Consider the following 26091-nt stretch of genomic DNA (forward strand, 5'->3'; position numbering starts at 1 on the left):
TTGATAATGATCTTAAGACAATGCTTGATAAGTACTAAATAAATGCTTCCTGGTATTGTATTAACAATCAGTATTTTAAAGATTGTTACACAGGTTCTTGTCAGTAATTTATATCAGGAAACAGATTGACTAATTTGTGTAAGTTCATTTGTATGCCATTTGAGAATAAGTATAGTAATTAATAGCATGGAATTTACTTTTGTGATAAATGTGAAACACTACAAATTGGTATGCTGGAGGTTGAAGATTGTATGTGGCTACATGTATACATTTCCTCTTTGAGATTGTTAATTTTGCTTGGAAAATTTTCTGTGTTCCCATGTGTGTTGAATTCTTACTCTTTAGGGTCTAAAGTATTCCTAGGATAGGAAATTAGATTTGGAAGGAAACTCAGAGAAAATCTCATTCATCCTTGTACTGCATAGTACAAGGAAAGATACCCAGTTAAAGAAGAAGGAAGAGATGAAGGATCTGAAATTTCTATTAATATTTCTTAGAATCATTATCTTTAAAATAACTAGAATTGTTAGAAAGTCATCTTTCTGTTCATGTCATAACTGCATTTCATGTTTTTGAGATTTAGCATTAACAGATCTCAGTGTATTAGGAAAGTGAATCTTCAGTTCAAAATGCTGTAATTATTCCTAGCCATAGACATTCATTACTATAGAATCCTTAAAGCCTATAAAAGTGACTTTCTCAAATAGATAAATATATTTACTCATAAACGTTTATGTCATCACTTTGTAGATGTTTTACATCACTCTTATTTTTCTTCTACAGTGCTAAAAAATGCCAGTACTTTATTCCCACAGAAGGGAGGTGGATAATGCAACCGACAACCATTTGTACAAGGTCACTTTTTAAAGTGATCTTCCAAAAACAATTTTTTATGAGTTGTCAGACTTGTTTATAGACAAATTTCTTTCCTCTCTTGTATTAGAAAATTATGTAGATTCAGAGAAAAACTTACAAATGATAATATAGACAATTGTTTTATTCTCTGGTAACTTGAACCAGCAAACCTGAAGGCTCCATCTAGAAGATAATGGCCTTCAAACACAAAATGGCCTTGACACCGAAATTTTTCAAAAACAGACATTTTAAATTGTTTATGAAACATGATGTTTAATCTGTGATAGATATAGGAAAAATGATATTTAGCCTCTGTTCCTGATAATATAAATGCTCACTTTCTCATTTCAGGAAAGGTCTAACGATTCTTAGCTATAGGTGTGTATTGTTGGGAAGTGATCAAAGAGGCAATCATATGTTGCTGTTAATGTCAGGTTAATATACTGCTTTCAAAATTGCATATGTTAGGCAATAGGAGTCTACAATTAATAACCTAGCTTGAGTTTTAGATTCAGGATTTGTGTGTAATTCAATCTGTTCAAGTACGGCTTCTTTAATGTCTTTTATAAGTACAAGCACATGGTTCTGTACTGATCTGCTGAAAATTTATTCTTGGTGTGGCCCTGCTTTCTTAAAGGTAACCATTTTTATGAGATTAATATGGTGAGATTTTATAATAATTGCATACTATAGGTATTTTTAAAATAGTATGATAATGGTAATGATTGTCATTGCCTATTCCGTGTATATAAAGTGTACTAAATGTCCATAATATTAAAATAAGTAAACCAGTAGCAACATATCCCATCCTTTAATAAGCCTAGTAAGGCGAAAGAACTGTGTGATGTAGCTCTTCATTTAGTACATCAATTTTTAATCCTATCAGAGCTAACATCCCCTTTTTATTATAAATATTTTGTAGCATCACTTATCATCCTGAACATATAGCCAAATATACACAATTTAAGAATCAGTGCAATGTACTAACTATAATTTAAAGAAATAAAAACATTGTAAATCATAGTAAATATTAAATATTATAATATGTAAATGCTAGAAAACAACAATACAGTGAGTGTTTGGAGTTAAGAGATGTAGGAGATCATGCATCATTCCATGAAAGGTGAGAAATTGAAAGAGCTCATCCATACAAGATAGAGAGGAATTGATAGAGCTGATGTATGGACACTAGAATAAAAATTGATGTTGGTATAAGAAATACATACCACATTTGCTAGCTGAATTAAGCAAAAAGGTAATAACTTTCACCAAAATATAAGACAAATTATGTACTATTAAATAGGAGAAAATGAGTTAGACATTAATTTAAATGTAGTATTAAAATAATTGCTTAGATTGTGACATATGGTGGTATAGTAATGAAATAGAAAATGTGTCTTCTATTTTGAAATTCCATACATCTAGAAAAAAGGAACACAAGAGAGGCAATAATTCTGGGGTGATGATGAGTGCAGTTTGGGGTCTACTAAATCTGTGCTGTTGTCAGGACACTATGAATATGGAGATATTCATCAGGTAGTTGAAAGTGAGAATTAAAGCCTTGGCTGGGTAGCTCATTTGGTTAGAGCATTGTCCTGATATGCCAAGGTTGTGGGTTTGATCCCTAGTCAGGGCACATACAAGAATCAACCAATGAATGCATCAATAAGTGGAACAGCATCAATGTTTCTGTCTGTCTGTCTCTCTCTCATCAATCAATAAAAATAAATGAAAAGAACATGAGAATTTTCCAGAGAAAGGTTGCATCAACAAGATTTAGTTTTGAAGGTCATTCACAAAGCAAGAATTCTTGAAGCCATTAGGTGAGATAATACTACAAATAAAGAGGATAACAGTAACAATGGAAGTCAGTGTGATCATCATCACTGCTAACATTTGTGTTTTTATGTGCCATGCACTGTACAGCTATTTGACGTAGATTTTCTCACAAAATCCCGGTAGAAACAGTTACTACCAGTATCTCTTTTTTACAGATTAAGTGACTAACACAAAGAAAGGTTGCCTTAGTTCACATAGCTAGTAAGTAGCAGAGTTTGAATACAAACTCAGGTGATCTGGCCCTAGAACCCACTTCCAATGAAGGATTCCTCAGGAGCTCATTCATTTTGGAGGCAACAGTAACAGGAAAGAAATAGCAGTTCATGAAGCAAGTGAATTAAAGTGTACACTGCCATGGAAAGCCCAAAAGAAAAGTATGGTAGTGAATGTCATGAAATTCAGAGTACTTTAGGAAAGGCTATTGGATTTGGTGGTTAGTAAGTACTTGGGAAATAGTCATTCAGTAATGATACAAAGCCCAAGAAAATTACCCAAGCATGTTTTCTTAGACTTTCTACAAATTTTTAATATTCTATTTATTTGTCCAATATCCATTCTGAACTCTATCCAGATTGGATTTGAGCCTTAGCATCCATGGTGTGGCCATTCTTTTAATAAATCCTGGTGTCATTCTCAAAGGAAATCAGAAATAAGCAATCGAATTCTGGATTTGTTGGGGGAAATAGAATCTGTTGAAAATACCAAAAGCAAAGATTAAACTAGTTCTAAATGAAAAGGCAAATATTGTAGAAAGATTTAGTGTGAAAATTTTGAAGTTCGGTTTGTGCTGTGTAGTCAAGAAGCAACCCATCATTCTTGGGTGTGATAATGAGAGAAATATTCATGTGGGTGTTTTGATGATTAAGTAGTTGATGTGTGTAAAATGCTCAAAGTAAAAAAAGTATGACATCAATTCTAAATATTATTATTTTATTCCCAGAATCCTGTCAGGCTTCATGGCTGCCTTCCCACGTGCCTGTCTTTCTGCACCTGCTGCCAGAACTTCTCTCCACAGCAGCACTGCGTTTGCTCTCACTTGAAACCTGTTTCAGAGTTTTCCTCTTAACTCTCTCCGCGTGCTGTTATGTGTGGTTGTCTAATTTTAATAGGGCGCTCTTTCTTATATAACTATGTACAAAACTATATGTGTATGTAAAACTACATATAAAGTATATACATACATATATATGTATCATACATATCAACACATCAAACACATTTCCTTAACTTTAGTGGCTTAGGTAAAACCATTTTGTTTATGTAATTTTTTTTCTCAGAATCATCTGACCCAAAATGGTTTATTCCCTGGCAACTTGGTTATATTTAAAATTTAGTGAGCTGTTGTGGTTAATTCTTCCCTTCACTGTTCATCTCTTTCTGTGTCTAGGAGCCTTTTCATTTTCTATCAAAGTAGGAACCTCAATTTGAAAACTTGCCACAACTAACATGTATATCATTTCTTTCGTTAGAAAGAATTTTAAATTTATTACATTTTCCAAAATATAACTTATTTATTAGGAGAGGCTCTTTTTCTTTGTTTTCTGTTTTTTTTTCTTTTTTTTTTAAGAAGCAAGCCATTTTTTACTAATGGGCTTAAGTTATTTTAAAAATTAAATGTGAATTTTAGAGATAGTAATTATGAAGTTTATAAAATACAAACAGAAAAACACACACACAGACCAATGGAACAGAATTGAAACCCCAGAAATAAACCCACATGCATATGAGCAAACAATGTTTGACAAAGGAGCTAAAAACATACAATGGAGAGAAGAAAGCTTCTTCCTTAAATGGTGCTGCGAAAATTGGAAACCCACATGTAAAAGAAGGAAATGATTGGTTTGTCACCATATACAAACATTAACCTAAAATAGATCAAAGCTCTAAATATAAAACCTGAAACAATAAATTACATAGAAGAAAACATAGGTAGTAAATTTATGGACCTTGGTTTTAGAGAGGATTTTATAAATTTGACCTAAAAAGCAAAGGATGTAAAATACATAAATAGCTCATGCAACCCAACAGCAAAACAAAGAATCCAATTAAAAAATTGGGCAGAAGACCTGAACAGATACTTTTACTAAGGAGACATACGGATGGCAAACAGGTATATGAAAAGATGCTCAGTGTCACTGGCAAGTTATTAGGGAAATGAACATCAAAACTACAATGAGATACCACCTCACACCTGTTGGAAAAGCTGTTATCAACAAGACAAGACGTAAGTGTCAGAGAGCTTGTGGAGAGAAAGGAGCCCTCATTCACTGCTGGTGGGAATGTAAACTGGCAGAGTCACTATGGAAAACAGCAGTAGGGAGGTCCCTCAATAGATTAATAGAGTTACCTGTGACCCAGCCATTCCTCTTTTGGGTATCTATTGGAAAAAAATTGAAAACATTTCTTCATGAAGATATATGTACCCTTATGTTCATTGCAGCATTATTCACGGTGACCAAGACATGGAAACAACCAAAGTGCCCTTAGGTAGATGATTGATAAAAAAGATCCGGTTTTTATGAGGGGGGAGTCCCCCCAAAAAACAGGACTATCTTCTGGAGAGCAGGCTCATGTAGTACAGGCTTCCCCCACTAGGTGAGTGTTCTAGGAACCCATCGGTATCAGAGTACTACCTGGTGTTGTGAAAGGCTTCATTCAGCTTTTGGGAATTTTTTTTGAAGACTCTTTCAACACATTTGCCCATTCATGAGAGTGATTTACAAGCATACCTGCCCACACTTCACTGAGTGTTCAGCAGTTTTTGACCAAAAAAACAGCTTGATCCTATGCCCCACCCTCTGTATTAACCTGATCTTGCCCCTAGCAACAGTTTGTTTCCCTGGATGAAAAACATCCTCAAAGGGAAAACACTAAAGGTATCAAAACTGATGAGTCCAGAAACTGTTTTGAGCAGTGGAAAAACCAATAGGTGTATTGCATCAAATGGAGTGTACTTTGAAGGTGACTGAAGTTTAAATTTGTAAGAAGAATAAATATAATTTTTCATAAATTTCCGGCATTTTGGGGGGTCCTCCTTTGTACAATGGAATACAACTCAGCTGTTAGAAAAGGTGAAATACTGCCATTTAGGACAGCATGGATGGATCTGGAGAATATCATGTGAAGAGAAGTCAGAAAATTTCAAGAACTTGATAATTTCACTCGTATGTGGGGTATAAAACTGAAAGTAACAAATGAATAAACAAGACACAAAAACTCAGACACGGTGCCCTGTCCCTCTTTTTCTTTTCCAGGGGGGCGCTCTCTGCAGTGTGCCTGCTCCTTTCCCTCCTGATCTTCCCGAGGCACATTACCTTTGCCTTCCTCTCTCCTAAGCTTCAAGGCCCCTTCCTTTGCCTCTGTAACTTATTACTTGAACCCATGTAGCCCAGCTGGCTCACCTTTTCTACCTCTGTGACTTTCTACATAAATGTTTTCTTATTAAAAAAATAAACAAGCTCATAGATAATAATGTATGGTGGTTGCCAGAGGGAAGGGACCTGGTGGGGGGAGATAGCAAAGGGTAAAGGGGGTCAAATATATGGTGATGGAAGGAGATTTGACTTCAGGTGGTAGATACACTGTGCAATATACAGATCATGTATTATAGAATTATACGCTTGAAACCTGTATAATTTTATTAACCAATGCCACTATAATAAATTTAATTAAAAATTGTAAAAAATATTAGTTACCCTTGGGTATTAATCACTTAATGAAATCACTATTTCCTTGGTACTTCATTTAGATATTTAATTTATCACACACACAATGTCTCAGTATTACATCTTCCTTTACTGGCCTAAAGCTAAAACAAGCACTTTACAAACTGCACCTGTGAAGCAGAGTGATTATTTAAACTAAAAGGCACATTAGAGGGTGATGTTATCATGATTGATCATTCTCCTGGGATCATAAAACAAGAGACCCTGCACCATTGTCTTCAATCCCATTGTCTGTGATTACCTGGTAACCACTATTTTAATTCTAGTGTTGGTACTGGAGAAAGTATGTATCTGGAAAGGATATGTATGTTTCTATTTAAAAGGGAGTAAAACAGATACTATGTCATAGCTTATAGTTGTCCTCCCCCAAATTAGACACATATGATTAATAATCATTTCACCGTTTTCTCAATCTAGTGGTATACCTAACCAACTTGCATTTTCTCTTTACCCTCCATTGTGCAAATGCTGACTGTTATGTTGAGTGTCTAATTCTCTGCCATTAGTGATCTTGGATAATGATGTCAGATTAGTTTCTGTATTTGTTATGATAATGTGAATTTGTGGTTTAAATTGGTTAGTCTGGAAAACAGTGTACTCGTAAGTGCACAGGAAATTTCTTAGTACAAGTAGGATGAAGCAGAGAATATACGCTTCCCAGCTCTGCTGTTCTATTGTCTTTGTAGCTTTCTTCTTCATTAGCATCCCCATTTCAAATACTGTGAGCTCTGTAGTATCACTGAAGTCCTCAGTTCTAGAGGGTTTATGGTTCTAGTTCAGGATTCAGCTATGCTTATTTAAAATTGGCTTTTAATATGTAGTAAAATCCTAGGCTGGGACTTCATAATTCAAACAATAACTACATGAAACTAAAAATACAGACATTTGACCCTGGAACAGTATGGGTTTGAATTGCATGGGTCCCCTTTATACACAGATGTTTTTCAGTAAATACCCGTACTGTTTTCCATCCAAGGTTGGGAATCTTTTCTGTAGAGTGCTGCGGTAGTGCCGTACCTGTTCCTGACAAGCAAGAAAATTCTCTTGCTGAAAGAGCACACATATTGGTGGAGGAGGAAGATAATTAGGTCAAGAAATGTATATAGGAATATGTATTTTCAGATCATGATAATATAATCAAAGCTCTGCATTTTGCTGTAACAGAGTTAATTGAGTGTTGTTACAGAGTTTAGAGAGGGGAAAGAAGACTGGACACAGGGGGATTAATTCATAGATAAAAGGCAGTGAACGTGAGATTAATGATAGTGATGAAAGTGAGTCACAGATTTTTAAAAACCTAAAAAATGTTTGTTGTATTTTGATATTTCAAAAGAAATATGTATTGCCCTGGCTGGTGTAGCTCAGTGAACTGAGCACCGGACTGTGAAGCAAAGGGTTGCTGGTTCAATTCCCAGTCAGGGCACATGCCTGGGTTGCGGGTCAGGTTCCCTGTTGTGGGGCACAAGAGGCAACCACACATTGATGTTTCTTTCCCTCTCTTTCTCCCTCCCTTCCCCTCTGTCTAAAAATAAATAAATAAAATCTTTTTTTAAAAAAGAGAAATATGTATTATTGTAGAAAAATTAAAAAATACAGCTAAGTTTGAATGCAACCAAAAACAGCCCCTAAAATTGAGGGTGATCACTATCAATCCCATTTGCATAGACTTTTACAAACTTTCTGTTTTTACATGATGTTTTTTCTTACAGAACTGGAATCATGCAATTTATGCTTCTTACACTTAGCTAAAAATTTAACTACCTTACTTTATAGTGTAGTCATGATAAAAGCCTGACTCAGGAGCCAGACTATCTGGGTCAGGACCTTGGCCATATGACTTAGTAGCTGTGTCCTTGGTTAGGTTGCTCCACTCCTCTGTTTTCTTGTCTGTGAAATTGGTATAGGGGTGTAACAAGGGTTAAATCAGCTGATGTCAAAAATTGTTTCGATTACTGCCTTGAACCTAATGAATTCTAAACAACTGTTTGCTATTCTTGTTATTATCATCCACTATTCTGAAACTATTAATTTATACTGACTGTATATAGTAATGCATCGTGCTCTCCAATCTTAGGAGATAGTATAGTGTGTCGTCTTTGTGGCCCAGTGGACCTGGCTAGTGCTGCCAGTTATTATTACCTATGTGACCTTGAGCCATTGATCTTACCTCTGTGAGATTGTCACCTAATATGTAAAATAGGGTTATGATGCTACTGTGTAGGGTTTTTGTTAAAAAAATAAACCAAAGCATTCATATATAACACCAACTTAGAAAACTGCCTGGCACAGAATACATGCTCCATAAATGTTCAAGTAGAATAGCTGCTTTAAGGGCATCAAAGGTCTAAGTTTTTAAATAATACTTTTAAAATTGAGAATACATTAATTTGAAAAATGTTTTGACTTTTTAAAATAAATATAATAATTCTTAGCTGGACGTAATAGAAGAAAAGTTCTTTATAATTAAAAACTGATTCACATTGTAGTTATTTCTTAGACTCCTGCATTGTTAATTGAATAAGTCTTTTAGGAATGAAACATTTTGATAATGTCTGAAAGAACATGTAAAAATTTGAAAATAATTTATATAAACTTTTGCTGACATAGTAAAATAAAGACTATTTTGTGCAAAGAATTAACATGTAACATTTTTTCGTGCAGATTTCTACCAGTAAATAAGGGCTCTCCATTGAAAATATATAGTAGTTAATTTTAAGTACTTGGCCTCAAATCAAGAAAAATGCTGATTTCTACAAAGATGATTGAAACAAATGTCTTCAAATTTGAAACATTTGCTAGCAAAGCAGATGTTTTATTTGAGAAAAGTGTTTTGGGTTGTGAAGACTCCAACTAAAATGTTTTATATGCATTTAGAAAGCTGTATTTAATATGAAATATGGCAGTATCGGCACAACATTTGGGTTGTATGGAAAAGCAAAAATCAGAACACAGAATCCTGAGAACTGCAAAATCATGTTACCCGAATGATGAAGTAACTTAGGAGAGCATTTGAAGTTGGATGCTTTCTTCTTTTAATTTATTAATTTTCATGATTTTTCTTGATACCGGTTTCCTTGTCTGATGTGGGAACATGTGATGGAGTCTATTGGGATTTAGGTCTCCTAGGATTCCTTTTAGGTCAGGTGGGACATTTATTGTGGAAGGCGGAAGAGAGGTTTTAGCTTCATTTGCTTGCTTGGTGGATGGATAGATGGATGTTTTTAAAAACTTGAATAATGTTTCACAAGTTTATTTTATGTATGTGGGACAAAATTTAACATAGTACTGTAATTTAAGTCTATAACTTTTACTGGATGTTTATACTGATTTGGGATTTCAAGGCTTTTGATTTTAGAAGAAGAAATACTTGACCAAGTTTCTTGCTTTTCACTTTCCATAAAGGTGGAAGTGATTGATGCTCGACTGCTTGATTTGCTTTTATTTTCATTTGCCTGCCCAAACAGTACAGTAAGGGGAAACTTGACTGTGTGTGTGGCTGCTTATTCATGATTGTGCCCTTGTGAAGGCCTGTATTACATACCACATTCACTGCTCTTAACCCAGCGTTTTTATGTGGCAATTTATTGGTAACATTTTTCATACTAGCAAACATAAATAAATACAGTGTATTTATTATATACTATTCAGCTGTAAAAATATACCACAAATATTTAAATAATTTACTGCTGTTAGAAATTTACTTTATTTCCAGTTTTGATATTATTGGTGTTAATTACTTGACACCTCTGGTCTGGTAGACCAAAGGTTATGAACATTTTATGGTGTTTGATAAATTTTACTGAAATACCCTCCAGAAAATATCTACCAGTTCAAAACCAGATACAGTATTAGTGTTTTGTGTATGTGTGTGTGTCAAGAGAACTTTATTTCTATTTTAATGACATTCTTTTATTATATGTAAAATTGAACATCTAATCATCTATCTATATGCTCTACTTTTAATGTGTCCATTTAAAAACAATTTGTTAATTCGTTCAATCATATTTATTGCAAATATTTACCCCATTTTGAAAATTTGTATGTAAATTATTTGTATAGGTTTGTTGTGCATGTGTTTCAAAAATTTTCCTTTTTATGAAATAATTGGTTTTTATTCATTTGACAATGAATTTGTCAAATGTTTTGTGCCACTTGTTTTTTTTAATGCTATGATAAATCTTCCCCATTCTGGGTCGATACTGATATTCACTAACATTTTCTTGTTGTTCTCTAAATGTTCCATTTTTTAATACTAATTTTATAAACTACAATTTATTTTTACCCAATATATGGTAAAAGAAAAGCCCTTTGTACAGATTTGTATATATGTATTTAAAATCCAATCTAGAAATATTTTACCTGGGGTATTTAGTACATCTATATTTATATATAATATCACTGATAAATGTGGGTAGAAATCTATAATCTTAGGGTTTTTTAAATTTGGATGGCTTAAATATATATTGCTATATGTTTCCCTTGTAAATTTTCTGATGATATATATTTTTATATTTTTATTAAGTGAAGTCTAGCATACATGCATGAACATAGACATTTTAAGTATACAGTCCATAAAATTGTATGAATAAATATACTCTTATATGTAGATGAAGGTATAGAACATTCCTGCCCCCTAGGAGTCTACCTCAAAGGTAACCAGTATTCTCACTCCATCATCTCCTTTTCCTGGATTTTGAATTTCATTTAAATGATACCATATAGTATATACTAATTTATGTCTATATTTTTGCATTCAACATGTTAGTGCTAGTGCTGCATATTTTTGGTAAGGTAAGTAGTTTTTTAAAAAAAAAAATCAGTATAGTATTCTATGAGTACACAGCAATCTATTTGTCCATTCTTCTGTTAATGGGTTTTTGGGTAGTTACCAGTTTTGCCTACTATGAATTGAACTGATACCATTTTTTGCAGATAATTTTGTGTAGTCATTGGCATTCATTTTTCTAGAGTATATAACTAACAGTGGAGCTACTGAGTCATATATTTAGTATTTAGTAGGTACTGCTAAACAGTGATATGAAGTGGTTTAATCTCTTTACACTTCTGTTAATCAGTGTATGAGAGTTTCAGTTGCTTCACATACTCAACACAATTTGGTATTGTCAGTGTGTTTAATTTTAGCTTTTTGGGTATGCAGGTAATGGTATCTCAATGATTTTAATTTGTATTTCTTTGTTGAATAATGATGTCAGGCACTCTCGACAAATTCAGATAGTCTCAAATCAAGCCTTTATCTCATTACCTCATATCATTCACTTGCCTTCCATTTTTCAGCTAACAGAAACATCCTATTCTGTTGTTTAAAATAGCAGCTTGTGATGTCTGTGTACTGTGGTAGATTACAATGCTTTTTAAGAATACAAACTGTCTTCATTGCTGAATAAACAAACAGGCAAGTGAATCCTTGAGTCCTCTGTGTTTCTAATTTTCAGATTGATGTGTATATCAAACTTTTTTTGATCTTGTTTTTTTTTCTGATATCACTGCTGTTACATTAATCTTTCCATGATTCTGAATTCAGCAAAACGGACTTAAAAGTAATCTGGCCAATTATGTTGTAAGCCTAAAACTGCCCTAAAAATAGTGTATTTAATAAAAGGTAATCTGAAACTGTGATTAGTTTTTTCCTTTCTGTTTTTCGTTTTACTGGGTTAGCCCAATTAGTGAGGGTTGCTTTTTAATAACTAAGAAGGGCCTGGCCATTTAAGGGTGCTAGTGTTTATTAGAGACATATTAACATGAGTTATGGCAATCCTCTCTTTCTGTGTCTCCTTCCTACTAGAGAATTACTACTATGTAATTTCTTCACTGCATACTAGTTAAGAAACTCTTGCTTTCTGAGACTGACAAAAAGCAAGATAGGAAAAGAAGGAAATCTTACTTTTTGTGACAGTATAAATGGACCTAGAGAGTATTATGCTAAGTGAAATAAGCCAGGCAGAGAAAGACAAGTGTCATATGATTTCACTTATATGTGGAATCTAATGAACAAAATAAACAAACAAAATAGAAACAGACTGATAGATACAGAGATCAGACTGGTGGCTGTCAGAGGTGAGGGTAATTGGGCGGTAAGGTGAAGAAATTAAACAACAACAAGAAAAAACAAAAAGAAAAACTCATAGGCACAGACAACAGCATGGAGATTACCAGAGGGAAAAGGGGGGTGGGGACAGGGAGAAGTGGGTAAAAGAGGGATAAATGGTGATGGAAGGAGAAAACTTTCGTTGGTGAACACAATGCAATATACAGATGATATATTGTAGACTTATACACTTGAAACCTATATAATTGTATTAAACAATGTCACTTTAATAAATTTTTAAAAAGCAAAGTAAGAATGAGTTGATTTTTATATGGAATACAACTTAAATGATTAATGAAATTTGAATACCACTTTCCCCAGTTACTTGGTACTTTATTTAAATTTTTTAGTCCTTTTTTTGTCTTGGTGGTCTGTAAGGCTTGAGGAAGAAGATAAGTGAATTCTGATAATTGCTACTGAGTGTTTGTTACCAGTTTTTCCTTAGGTATTGTTGGTAAAGAAAGTAAAAAAGCATGAATAAATGAAATTTACACATGCACACTCCAAATATTTCATATTTTTTATTAGATTTAGTTTCCTTTCTCTTGACTCTGACAACAGCTACTGGACGCAATAACACTGATTGATTTAAGTTAATTTTCCCTTCTTTCAGTTTGTCCTGTGGAGCTAGAAAATGGCCAAAAGGCAAGATAAATGATATAGAAATATTCATGCCCAGAGGCATGAATAACTGATCAGTTATATAAAGATGCGGTCTCACACTGATGAGTCATAATCAATTGTAAGCAATTTGTTACTAATAATATTTAGAGATAATATATCTAAGTACTTGGGACAGTGGTTGGCTTATAATTCTCAATTAGCATTATCTCTTACCATTATTATCAAATTTTGAAATATTTTACTTTCAAGTTTTTAGAATTATAGCTGACTCAAGTTAATTTTATGGTAATGGATCACTACATAATTTGCAAACATGCCCATTTATGTTCTTATAAGGGGAGGAAGGATTAATAATAGGTACTAGTTAGGAATCATGCTAATAGTCTCTTCTGTCTTCCCTACAGAGTAGGCAGCTAGGAGGATGTGTAACCTGTGAAAACCATCTTTTACTTAATGTGGCCCAAAGAAACACTGTTGAGAATGCTCTGATAGTCTGTCCCTGGGTAAAGCAGATATATTGCAAATTTGTTTTTAATTATCAGTCCTACTTAATCCACATTTTACTTAATGTGTTTAATGCTAAAGTAGGTGTTATAATAAAAGGGAATATATTGCATTTTTTAAAAGCATAAAATAGCTACTTTTATATATTGTTACAGTATTTTCCCATTTAAAACCTATCCACAATATCCCTTAAATTATATATAATAAGCTCCATAGGACCAGAAATCATATCTTTCTATTTTGTTTACTGTCCTGCAGTGTGATGCACCTTGTAGTTTTTTATATTAAATTGAGTCCTATTTAAAGGCCAATGTGACAAACCCACAGTCAACATCATGCTTAATAGGAAAAAACTAAAAATCATTCTCTTAAAATCGGGAACAAGACAGGATATCTGCTTTCATCACTCTTATTCAACATAGAACTGAAAGTCCTAGCCACAGCAATCAGACAAGAAGAAATAAAGGGCATCCAAATTGGAAAGGAATTGTCATTATTTGCCGATAACATAATACTATATATAGAGAACCCTAAAAAATTCCACCAAAAAAACCCCTACTAGAACTGATAAATGAATTCAGTAAAGTAGCAGGATACAAAATACATAATCAGTTGCATTTTTATACACCAAGAATGAACTGTGAGAAAGAGAAACTAGGAAAACAATTCCATTCACAATTGCTTCAAAAAGAATAAAATACCTAAGAATAAAGGTAACCAAGGATGTAAAAGACTTGTGCTAGGAAAATTATAAGACACTAAAGAAAGAAATTGAAGATGATACAAATAAGTGGAAATATATGATGTGTTCATGGTTAGGATGAATTAATATCGTTAAAATGTCCATACTACCCAAAGCAATCTATAGATTCAATGCAATTCCTATCAAGATCCATTGGCATATTTCACAGAACTAGAAGAAATATTCTAAAAATTTATATGCAACCACAAAAGATCCTGAATAGCAACAGTGATATTGATAAAGAAGAACAATGTTGGAGCAATCACATTACCTGATATTGAACTATGGTACAAGGCCATAGTAATCAAAACAGCATGGTACCTGCATAAAAACAGACATATATGTCAATAGAACAGAATAGAGAGCCCAGAAATAAATCCATACCTTTATAGTCAATATTTGAGAAAGGAGTCAAAAACATGCAACAGGATAAAGTCAGTCTATTCAATAAATAGTGTTGGGGATATTGGACAGATTCATGGAAGGAAAAAAAAAAAAGGAAACTTGATGACCTTCTGACACCAGACACAAGAATAAAGTTAAAATGGATTAACAACTTCGATGTTAGACTCAAAACATAGGCAGTAAAATCTTGGGCATTCCTTGTTAGCAATATATTTCCTGATATATCTCTTTGGGCCTGGGAAACAAAAGAAAAATCAGACTACGTAAAATAAAAAGTTTTTGCACAGCAAAGGAATCCATCAACAAAATGAAAAAACAATCCACTGAATGGGAGAACATATTCGCCAACACATCTGATAAGTGGTTAATATCCAAAATTTATAAAGAACTTATAAAACTCAATGCCGAAAAAAGAAAAAGCAATCCATTTTAAAAATGGGCAAAAGACCAAATAAGTACTTCTGCAAAGTGGACATACAGGTGGCCAATAGACATATGAAAAGATGCTCAATGCCACTAATCATCAGAGAAATGCAAGTTAAACCACAATGAGCTGTCACCTCACATTGGTCAAAAAGTTTCTCAGTAATAAATCAACAAACAATGTTGGTGAGGATGTGGAAAAAAGGGAACCCTCTTTTATTGTTGGGAGAATGCAGTGCAGCCACTGTGGAAAACTGTATGGAGGTACCTCAAACAATTAAAAATGGAACTGCCTCATGACCCAGTGATTCCACTTCTGGGAATAGATCTACTGAAAACTGAAACACTCATTAGAAAGAATATATACACCCCTATGTTCATTGCAGCATTATTTACAATAATCAAGATTTGGAAGCAAGTATCCATTAGTAGATGATTGGATAAAAAAAAGCTGTGCTCCATTTACACAATGGAATACTATTTGGCTATTAAAAAGAAGAAATTTTATCCTTCGTGACAGTATGAATAGATCTGGAAACATTATGTTAAGTGAAATAAGCCAGTCAGAGAAAGACAAATGCCACGTGATTTCACTTATATGTGGAATCTAATGAGCAAAATGAATTAACAAGCAAAATAGATACATAGTCACATATAGAAAGCAGACTGATGGCTGTAGAGGAGTGGGTTGGTGGGTGGATTGAGCAAAAGAGGAAAAAAAGAACTCACAGATAGGGACAACAGTGTGTGACTGCCAGGGCTGGGGAGAGGAGTGGAGGAGGGTAAAGGCAGGATAAATGATGACTGACAGAGACTTGACTTGGAGCAGTGAACACACAATGCAGCATACAGATGATGTGTCGTAGCCGTGTGCACCTGAAACCTGTATAATTTTGTTAAGCAGTGTCACTGCAATAAATTTTTAAAAATGGGAAAAAATAAAATAGGTGTACTACCCTAGATTTTTTTTAACTTCATCTAGAGTATGGGTTTCTTTTAAAAGCTATGAGTTTTGAGTCAGGCTGATTTAGTCTCAAATCCCAACCTCATCTTTCAAAAGCCTGAGCAAGTTTCGTAATCTAGATCCTTAATTTCTGTCTGTCCTTATTATGTGCATTTGCAAGGATGATAATGCCTATCTTTTAGAATTGTTATTGGGATTATATATAGAAAGCATCTTGAGATAATGATTAGCACATATACCTGTTGAACAGTTAGTAGCTATTGTTATCATCATCATTTATGTTATTGATAGTTCACATCAACTTGACTCTGCCATGAAACAAAAGAAACCCATTATTCTGATTCTTAGAAATAAAACAATTTATCAGTTATTATCCTCTAGTGCTCTTGGGTTTAAAACTGTTTTACATATTTTAAAGCCTAAGGCAAAAGCAAAGTGAAGAATCACTTATCCTAATTTTGTATGTTATTTATTCATTCACTTAATATTTAGAGTTCTGTTTCAGGTACTGTTTGCAACCCTGTGGATATAACCATTAGCAGAACACATCCAAGTTTTCATGGAGTTTATGAACTACTGAGATCATAATTAATATATAATCAAAGAAATATAAATTATGCACATTTACATATAATATCTACACATTTATATATTACATAATATATATGTGTATATGTGTATACACATATATATGTAAAATTTAATAATTAAAATATAGTGTGGTGAAGGCCAGGGAGGGGGCAGGGGTTGAGTGGAGGCAGACAGTGTTGGGGGTGAATGGGAGACATCTGGAATCGTGTCAACAACAACAAAAGCATGGTTATTATTGTAATTTCCCCCAATATAAATGATAGAATTATTGATACCAAATCTCTGTTACTTTCTCTTTTTTACACTGGGAAAAGTCATCACTAACTTCTTTTGGTTTAAAATAACAGTGTTTATTTGCTGAAGTAAACTGTGATTGTTCGCATAAATGATAGTATAAAAATATGTAAACTTGTTTCTTTGTAACTCATTCATCTTAGCTTATTTTTAATGTTTCCATTCATGAAGTATGATTTATCACATTCTGCTCAACATGTAATTTAAGTATATAGCTTATTTTATTGTTTTATTTCCTAGAGCACATTTGAACTTGTAATAAAATATAGCATATAGGTGACATTCCAAATTGTCCGAAACACTGTGTTAGTACATATATTGTTGAATTTTCATTTCCATCAGAAGCCCACAAAAAATGTTAAATTATTTAGTGTTGATTCATTGATCCCAAATTTCATTTTTCTTTAAAGTACTATTTTGAAATATGGGGGTATAAACAGTGTCACAGAGTTGCTAATAACTTGAACTGCCTAATAAGATTTTTGTGTGTTTAGTGTAATGGCATTATGTCCTTTGTCTCTTCATTCTTTATTTTCCGAAGAACGAAACAAAGCCTACAGAATGTCATAATAGAGAAAAATAGGATTATGTCTGAAGTCAATATCAAATATTATTTGTAGTGAAAGAGACTATGAAATAACTCCAAGGATTTTTCTGAAAGCTCTAATTTGAATTCTTTAGTATTGTTTATAAACTCCTTATATCTATCCCTTAATTTCTTATTTTGAAAAACAAATCTAGATCAATATGTTAAAGTCTCAAATACACCATAGAGCAAATGGTAGTAAATGAAAGAGACTAACTTAAAAACATCCTGACTCCATCAGTTGGAATCTACACCTGGTGAACGTGTACGGAAGAAAACATCCATTAGTGAGTCATTTGCATTTGGTGATTCCCCATGGCAATTAGCTAGCCCATACAGTAAATCTTACATTTTATAAAATACCACTAGGATGCCATAGAAGAGTATTTTATGCTTTGTTCAAATAACAGTGTAAGGGAAATTTCAATAAAACGAAAGACTCACAAATTGATTACAACAGTTGTTTTCATTGCAACAACACTTAGTTATGAAGGCTTTACCACTGAGTTTTTTGAAACAGATTTTATATATATTTGCAATGCTATTGATTTATAATTTTTCTTTTCAAGGCCCCTGCTAGAGCCCACTACAGTGCTCTGTATTTCAAGTTAATGCAATTGATCTGCTCTTAAGTGTAGATTGTGCTTCATTGACTGCTTTAATTTTTTGATCAATAGTTATGCAATAGTTTATTGAATGTTGTTTATTACTGATATTTATTTTACCGATTACTTCTCATAAAGAGAAGCCTCTGGCTTCCAACTTCCTTTAGTAGTTCTCTTACCTGGGAGAGTAATAGTTTATTTAGAAAACAGAAGTAGGTGTCTTCTTTTTGCATTCATCCTAGAATATGGATAAAATTCCTTTCTCATGTGAACCTTTTTTTCCCATGAGTAACAGTAACCATGATAATTTATATTTTCATTAAATGGTGATAAAAATCAACTACTATTTTCAGAAATTATAGGAAAAATTATTTCAATACCTATCAATCTTTTGATAGCTTACTCTTTGGATTTAAATTTTCAGCTCATGTCACATGGTGTAATAAAGTTATTTCAAATCTATTTAATGTCATTAAAAATTCAAAGAGGATATCTTTTTATTTAGAGTCAGTTATGTTTAGATTCTATTTGTTTTAGAATTGCAGAATGTTTGATCTTGAGAGATTTTTTAAAAATTTCCTTGCTTTATTATTGAGAAAATTAAGGTCTGGTGAGGTAAAATAACTTGCCTAGAGTCATCTTGCAGCCACATTATTATATAAAGAGCTTAGCATGAATGCTTTACAGGGAGTATTTAGTAATTATCTATTGAATTACTTGTATTTTGATACCTGGATAAAGATCATGACAAAAGAGGCAGAATTAGTGTTTATATTAGCTGGACTAATAATGTGAATAATGTGAAACTGGAGCATTTATTTACAAAATAAGCAAACTTTTAACATTTGTAATGATGGATTAAGGCAATATTTGCTCTACTTAACTCATTTGCTTTAGTTAGAAATTTTCCAACTAAAGTAATAGATGTAGACTGGCTCCAGTGAGCATTATTCTAGATTTTATTTATATTATAATGCATAATAAAGTTATAACACTGATCTCACTAATAACTTTGCTTGACAGCAGACAGATGCTGTAAACCTCCCAAAGGCAAGTGATGTGTCTTTCATATTATTATCATAATAAGGTTTTTATTTTAAAGTTATCCTTGAAGTTATAAATTCTTTTGTAGGATTGAATCAGCACAAATGTTGTTATACTTGACTGTAGAATTTAAAATTGGTGATAATGCTTTTACTTAAAGTTTCATCTGAAATTCTGAAGCAAACATTTAGTCTATGTAAGTTGTTAAAATTTGTGTAAGTTTTCCTATAATGTCTTTGTCTGGTTTACGTAATTCAGATTGCTTTTTTCCCCTTCCTTTTTGTGATAATTGTTTTTGTCCTCTATGTGATATTCTTGAAATTCAATAATTAACTAAAATTGGGAGACTTAGAAAAAACCTGGAATAGAAATTTAAGATAAAAAAATCTAATTTTTTTCTTGTGCTTTATATTAACATAAATTTACCTTTTAAGTGCTGTATCTTTTATAAAAGTATTTGTACTAGAACAGTCAATAGTAGTCTTTTTTTTTAGAACTTAAAATACCTTTTCTAAAAATAGTATGTGGCTTTAAATCTGTGGTATATTTTAGGATTTGGGGGTAGTATTTTACTGTTTAATTATGAACTCCAAGTATAAAAAAGCAAATGGTGATATATTATAGAAGAGTTCTTTTGACATAGACATATTTTAAGAAGTAACAACAATTGCATGCCTGAAATTGGATAAACTTGTGAAAGTCAAGGTTGATTTATTTTTAAGCCAACTGTGAAAACTAATAGCCAGAAAATATAGTTTAGCATCGTGTTCTGACAATAAAATATCTTACTAACTAAATGAAAAGTGCCAATTGTTCCTGCCTAATTTTTTCCTAGCAAGAGTAAGAATTTTCTTGATCTGGGCTAATATTTCAATATGGACTATTTTTCATTAGCCTTCTCCTGACCTATTCAGTATGTCAGTATTTATATATTTAAAGCCTTTTTCATAGTAGTTAACCAGATCATCTGAAGTTATTTGTGGTATTATGTTTTATTTAAAATGTAGATTAGTCAGCTAAACTTCTTTGCTTATTTGCCTGTTTTCTCAGGATCTGGTATTTATTCAAATATTATGTCATCTATTTTGTGTTACCTTCTCTTAATACTGTATCAGGTAAATAGGCTTGGTCCTTTGCATTATAAACACAAATGATATTGCCTGACAATAAATGGTAACACCTGGAATACACAACGTGGCATAACTAAAAGATTTTCAGGCTTTAAGTGATTGTCAACTTAATTGAAGTCATGTTTATTGAAATGTAACATCTAGGAGATAGAGAATTGGGGGTAGGAGTTTAATTTTAAGTGATGGTTGAAAGAATGATTAGAAGAAATGACTTTTTGTCTAGTTTAATAATGTTTTCTCCTTAAATCCAGAAGGAATGATTTAAAATGATTTAATTTAGAATGAACTAAAATATAGGACTTTTTTGGTTGTTTTTAATAAATAGAAATAACTCAGAACAACCACTTTAAAAAAATGAAAACAAGTATAGGGAAAACTAGCTTCCCTTTGTTATAGCAATTTATAGATTTTGATTTTAAGAAGTCATTCCCTTCGCTGGGGTGTTGGGGGGAGTAGTGGGGGAAAAGTGCAGATAATTGTAATTGAACAACAATAAAGTAACTTAAAAAAAAGAAGTCATTCCCTTTGCGTCCTAACATAATATTGTCCTGGTGTTTAAAAATATATTTATAGTAGTTTACATGTTACACTTACTATTTAGAAACCAAAATCACTCCTGCAATAATGCTCATATTTCATGTCTAAATACTATTGTAACTCTGAAATACTCGTATTACTTTCAATTACTGCTTCTAGTACTCCAGCCATACTGTTTGAAGTCGGGGGTAGGGTGTCATAATTGGGGGAAGAATAGGAGATACACAATATAGGATTTGCGAACTGTTCATAAGCTAGGCTTTTGAGAGTCCCGGTGCAGTCAAACTCCACAGGTAGTAGGTCTGTTGTTGTGAGACTTTCAAGCTTTTAAATTATTTTTCGTAGGTAATAAATACTTTTCACTGCCTGATTTAATTTTCTGGTTTTTGATCTCTGGCATTTTGAAAGACAATATTTCTCAACACATTTGAGGTAGCGTTATATGTCATACCATTACTGTCACCATAAAATATTTAATGGCAAAATAATATTTGTGTAGTGATCTACAGTGTACAATTTATTGTCATGTGTCTTTATTCTACATAATATTAAAGCTCACCTTTTAAATTGCTTTTTCATGGTCATGCGGAGATTCTTTTCTAAATGAATCCCCTGTGCTAACTCCGTTTTCAGTGTTCTGAAGTGTACCCCCTTGGTGTTGACAGTGCTTTAATGGGGCTCTATTGAATTAGTTATGTCAAAAATTATAGCTCATGCCAATTTCCATAGTAAAGAACACCTTTTAAAAGAAGGATATATAATATAAGATCCAAATCAAATAAAGTCATTAACACTAATTCCAGTTATCTTCAATGAATTTTGATAACACTAGTCAAATTAAACAGGATCTTCATTTAATACTAATCTGAAATTTATTTAAACAGCTTTTCCTGACAGATAATGGTTTCTTTAAGGATTTGGTAGACTTCCTCTCTTTTTTTTCTGTAAGCAAGCCATATATTTGTTTTTCTATGCTTAACAAATATTTATCACCTGTTATATGCACTGCATTTCGAGAAGTCTACATCTGGAATTTCTTTTTGGTTCTCTTTATTGTTTCAGACATTTAGGCAGTATTCAGGGTTCTCCAGAAAGCAGAGTCAATAGGTTCTAATACATATACATATACATATACATATAGGATTATTTTAAGGAATTGGCTACGTATTTGTGTGGGCTAGCAAGTCTGAGGTCTGTAGGGCAGGTGGCAGTCTGCAGTCTTATGCAAGGATTGATGCTGTAGTCTTGAGGAAATATTTCCTCTCACTGTAGGAAATCTTAGATTTTGCTCTGCTGGCCTTTTAACTGATTTGAGGAGGCCCCACTCACATTACAGAGATTAATGTCATTTACTTAATGTCACCTGACTTTAGATGTTAACTGCATCTACCAAGTATCTTCACAGATAATGTTTTCTCAGTGTTTCATTAAATAACTGCATTACTATAGCATTGCCAGGTTGACATATAAAACTAATCATCATAATAGTGTTTATTGGAAAAGTTTCCTATAATTGCATCCCTCCACATGAATATGATGAGGCCTACTCATGGAAATGTTTTTAAAAACTCTTGCTAGATTAGATGTGGAAATCTTAGCCATAACTTAAAATATTTTACAGGAGACAAGTTGATAAAGCAGGAAGCTTATGGACCCTCAATCAAAAAGACCGATGTTCACACCTTGGCTTCATTACTTACTATAGCTTGTTTTGGGAAAAGCTGCTTAATTTCAGTCTCTGTAATGTTCTATAAAATAGGGAGAGCAAATAATATCTACCTCACAGGAGAATTAGATTAGCATTGAGTTAGTTAGTACATGCTAAACACCTAATATACTTCCTGGCAAACATAGATGCACAATAAACAGTGTTTAAAAATTTCAATTGATTTTAGAGGGAGGCAGAGAGAGAAAGAGAAACACTGATTTGTTGTTACACTTACTTATGCATTTATTGGTTGATTCTTGTAAGGGCCCTAACCAGGGATCGAACCTTCAACTTGGCATATTGGGATGATGCTCTTAATCAACTGAGCTACCTGGCTAGGGCCAATAAATATTAATTCTTATTCCCTTTTCTCCTTTATTCTTTTGAAAGCAAAATTTGTTTTGTTACCAATATATCATATTCATTTATTTGCGTATACATTCAACAAATATTTATTCAGTTTTATGTGACAGATACTGTTTCAGGTATTAGAGGTACAAAAGTGTATCTAGCCTCTTACAGCATGTCTTCAAGTGATGGGACATAGATAATAAACATATTAAAAATAGAAAGATATAAGATATATTACATTAGATAAGTGCTATGGAGAAAAAGTAAAGCCATAAAGTTTTGTAAAGTGAATGTTGGTGATGAATAAGGGGATTGTAGTTTATTTGGGGACAGCCTTGCTAAGATGATTATTTTTAAGCAAAGACTTAAAAGGGAATACAGCACAAGTGTTCTGTCCTTTACGGTCTGGGCTGCCAGGGGCAGGCAGATGGGACACTAAGTGCAAAGGCATTGTGACAGCAGTGTCTGAGGGACAGGAGGAAGGCTTCGGTAATTGCAGCAGACTGATCCAGGAGTTAGGCAGAGAAGATGAAATCACACAAATTGGGTGTGGTGCGCTGGGCAAATTTTGAAGCAGAACTTTGTGAAATGGGAAGCTATCACAAAGTTCTGAGAAGAAGAGGGCTACTGTGATCTGATATTTGTGCTATTCAAAATCAAATTATAGGAAATTATAGGAGGTTGTGTTAAGAGCATAGACTCAAAGGATAGACTACATGAGTTCAAATGCCTTTTTAATGTATTAACCATGCAATCTTAGGCGAGTTATCTCTGTACATGAGATGAAAATGATAGCATCTACTTCATAGTGTTGTTATGTAAGGTAACCCTCTGCTTGGCAAATAGAAAGAATCTAATGAATCTTTGCCATTGTTATTAGCAATAATAAATGGGCCCATCTATAATATGACCTGTTGCCTGCAAGTGATCTTGAATTGATACACAAAGCCTGTTCATGTCATTGATTTAGATATAAAACTATCTTGATAAATTAAAAGTGGTTATGGATACACAGGAAAAAATGCCTCTGCTTATAAATTGGTGCTTCAGAGTCAGATTTTGAAAGGATCATGGTGACTCCCTGAAAAACAGATGATTTCCTCTGATGAAACCTCTTTTTTTTTTTGGTCAGGGCTATGGTCATTCTTTCATGGAAACTGGTTTGAAAGCTTTGTGACAACTTTAACGTTTCTTCCAATGTATTGCTTATATTTAAAGTAAGCTTTAGTTCTCAGAATACTTTTCATTGGCAGCACTCCGTCTGTCGTTTCCCTCACAGGGACCTTTCCTTCCCCTATCTGTCACTATTCTGGTGTGAGTCCTGTCACTTCGTGGGTTCGCATCTGTTCTCCTGCTTCTTGTCAGTGGAAGTAGTAGGGTGTTTTTGGATTCTCATTACATGCCAGAAAGTATTCTAAGCACTTTTCACCACAAATTCATTTAATCTTTGTTATAACTCTGTAAGGTCAGTGTTTTTGTTTGCATTTGATAACGAACAGCAGAGTCGGAAAGGTTCAACAGCCTGACAATCGACCTGCTTATTTCTTATTTCAAGTCCTGTATTGCATACAATTCAGTCACTTAATGATTTAAGAATAATGTTTCTTTGCCTTTGTTTTAGATGTTTTTCCTCAGGTACTTAGGTACTTAGGTAGTTATAAACCAGGTTTGACTTGGTGCCGTTTTCTTTGATAAAGGAGACTTTTCAGATCATCCTGCATAGAGTGTTATTTCCTTCCCTAAAGCATAATATACTCTGTTAACACTGTCATGTAATGATACACTGGCCTTTGACATGCCTGGAATTTTCTTCCTTCTTACTGAATCATTTTGTAGATGTGTGTTTGGACTCTCCAAATAGACTTCCCAAGTTTCCATTAGGAAACTAGGAGTATGTTTTATAATATGTACCTCTACAGAAAATTTATATTCCAAAATTCTGTGTTCTCCATACAGAATTTATAAAATTAAGTACATAATTTTTACATTACTGTCAAGTTAATCAGCTAATTGATTTTAGTATGAATATTTCTTCCATTGAGTCAATCAAGCACTGTGAAAGTTGTATAAAGTCTTCCTAGTCAGTTAAAAATTGCAAATTATAGGTGCTTTGTTCCTAGCAATATGTTAGAATATCAATTTAGTTAAATAAGCCACGCTGTTCAATTCATTGTTCCTATATAGAGTTAGTTGTTTACATATTTCAAAATATGATTAGTAGTGGGGTAAAATTTTAAAGGGTAATAATAAAAATCTTTAAAGCTATTGTTATTATTTGCAAAATAAATATAATAATATTTACGTTCTAAAATATGTCTTTAGTGACAGAAAGAGAGACCCTCAGCTGCTGGGGAGTCCTTGCCCCAAATCAATCCCCCAACACACTGAGAATCTCCTGACCTCCAGTTTCCATCCTAGACCCCCTGGGGAGGAGAGGGACTTAGGGAGCCCTGCCTTGTCATACACCATCAATAAAGTTCCCTGTACCCCCCCAAAATGTCTCTAAAGAATATTATGATCATGTGATATATTGCATTGTTAAAACTTTGGGCCCAATTAAAAGATAATTCATAGATGTTTTCTTAGTTTTAAGACGCAGCAAGGTCAGACCAATTAAGGAATTGTTCTATTTCAAATATATCCACTGGAAATTTTTATTGCATTTAAAATTCTGTGAGATTTCTGTCTCTAAAAGTGTTACATTATCGAGAGACTCCTTTTAAAAACTACCCACCAACTGAAGGTTTTCTTAAAGTTCGGAAGCCATGAAATGTTGTTTTGTAGGCTAAATACTTTTGTATTTAGTAAACATTATTATGGAATTTAGGCCTTTGTGAATAATTATTTTCTTAAGTTAAATGCATTTTGTTAAAAATATTTACAGAGCACTATACTATTGTCACATTTCTCCATGTACATTGTCTTATTTTTGCATATCCCATTAACCTGGTAACATGGACTACAATGTTGTGTTTATCCCAATTTACACAGGAGGAGTATGAGGTTTAGAAAACTGAAGTAACTTGTTCAACTTTTATGGCAATTAAATAATAAATTC

General features: G+C 33.1%; 1 protein-coding gene and 1 long non-coding RNA gene across 5 annotated transcripts in view; both read left to right on the top strand.

Annotated features, from left to right (window-relative positions):
* The window catches only part of METTL15 (methyltransferase like 15), a 171679-nt gene that overhangs the window by 43406 nt on the left and 102182 nt on the right, over window positions 1–26091 (top strand). The gene's annotated exons all lie outside the window — the stretch shown is intronic.
* On the top strand, window positions 5511–25509 carry LOC118501314. Its single transcript, XR_004903950.1, has 3 exons — window positions 5511–5523; window positions 6743–6745; window positions 25366–25509. It is a non-coding gene; the product is annotated as an uncharacterized LOC118501314 (long non-coding RNA).

Source organism: Phyllostomus discolor, chromosome 6, assembly GCF_004126475.2.
Source record: "Phyllostomus discolor isolate MPI-MPIP mPhyDis1 chromosome 6, mPhyDis1.pri.v3, whole genome shotgun sequence".
NCBI lineage: Eukaryota > Metazoa > Chordata > Mammalia > Chiroptera > Phyllostomidae > Phyllostomus > Phyllostomus discolor.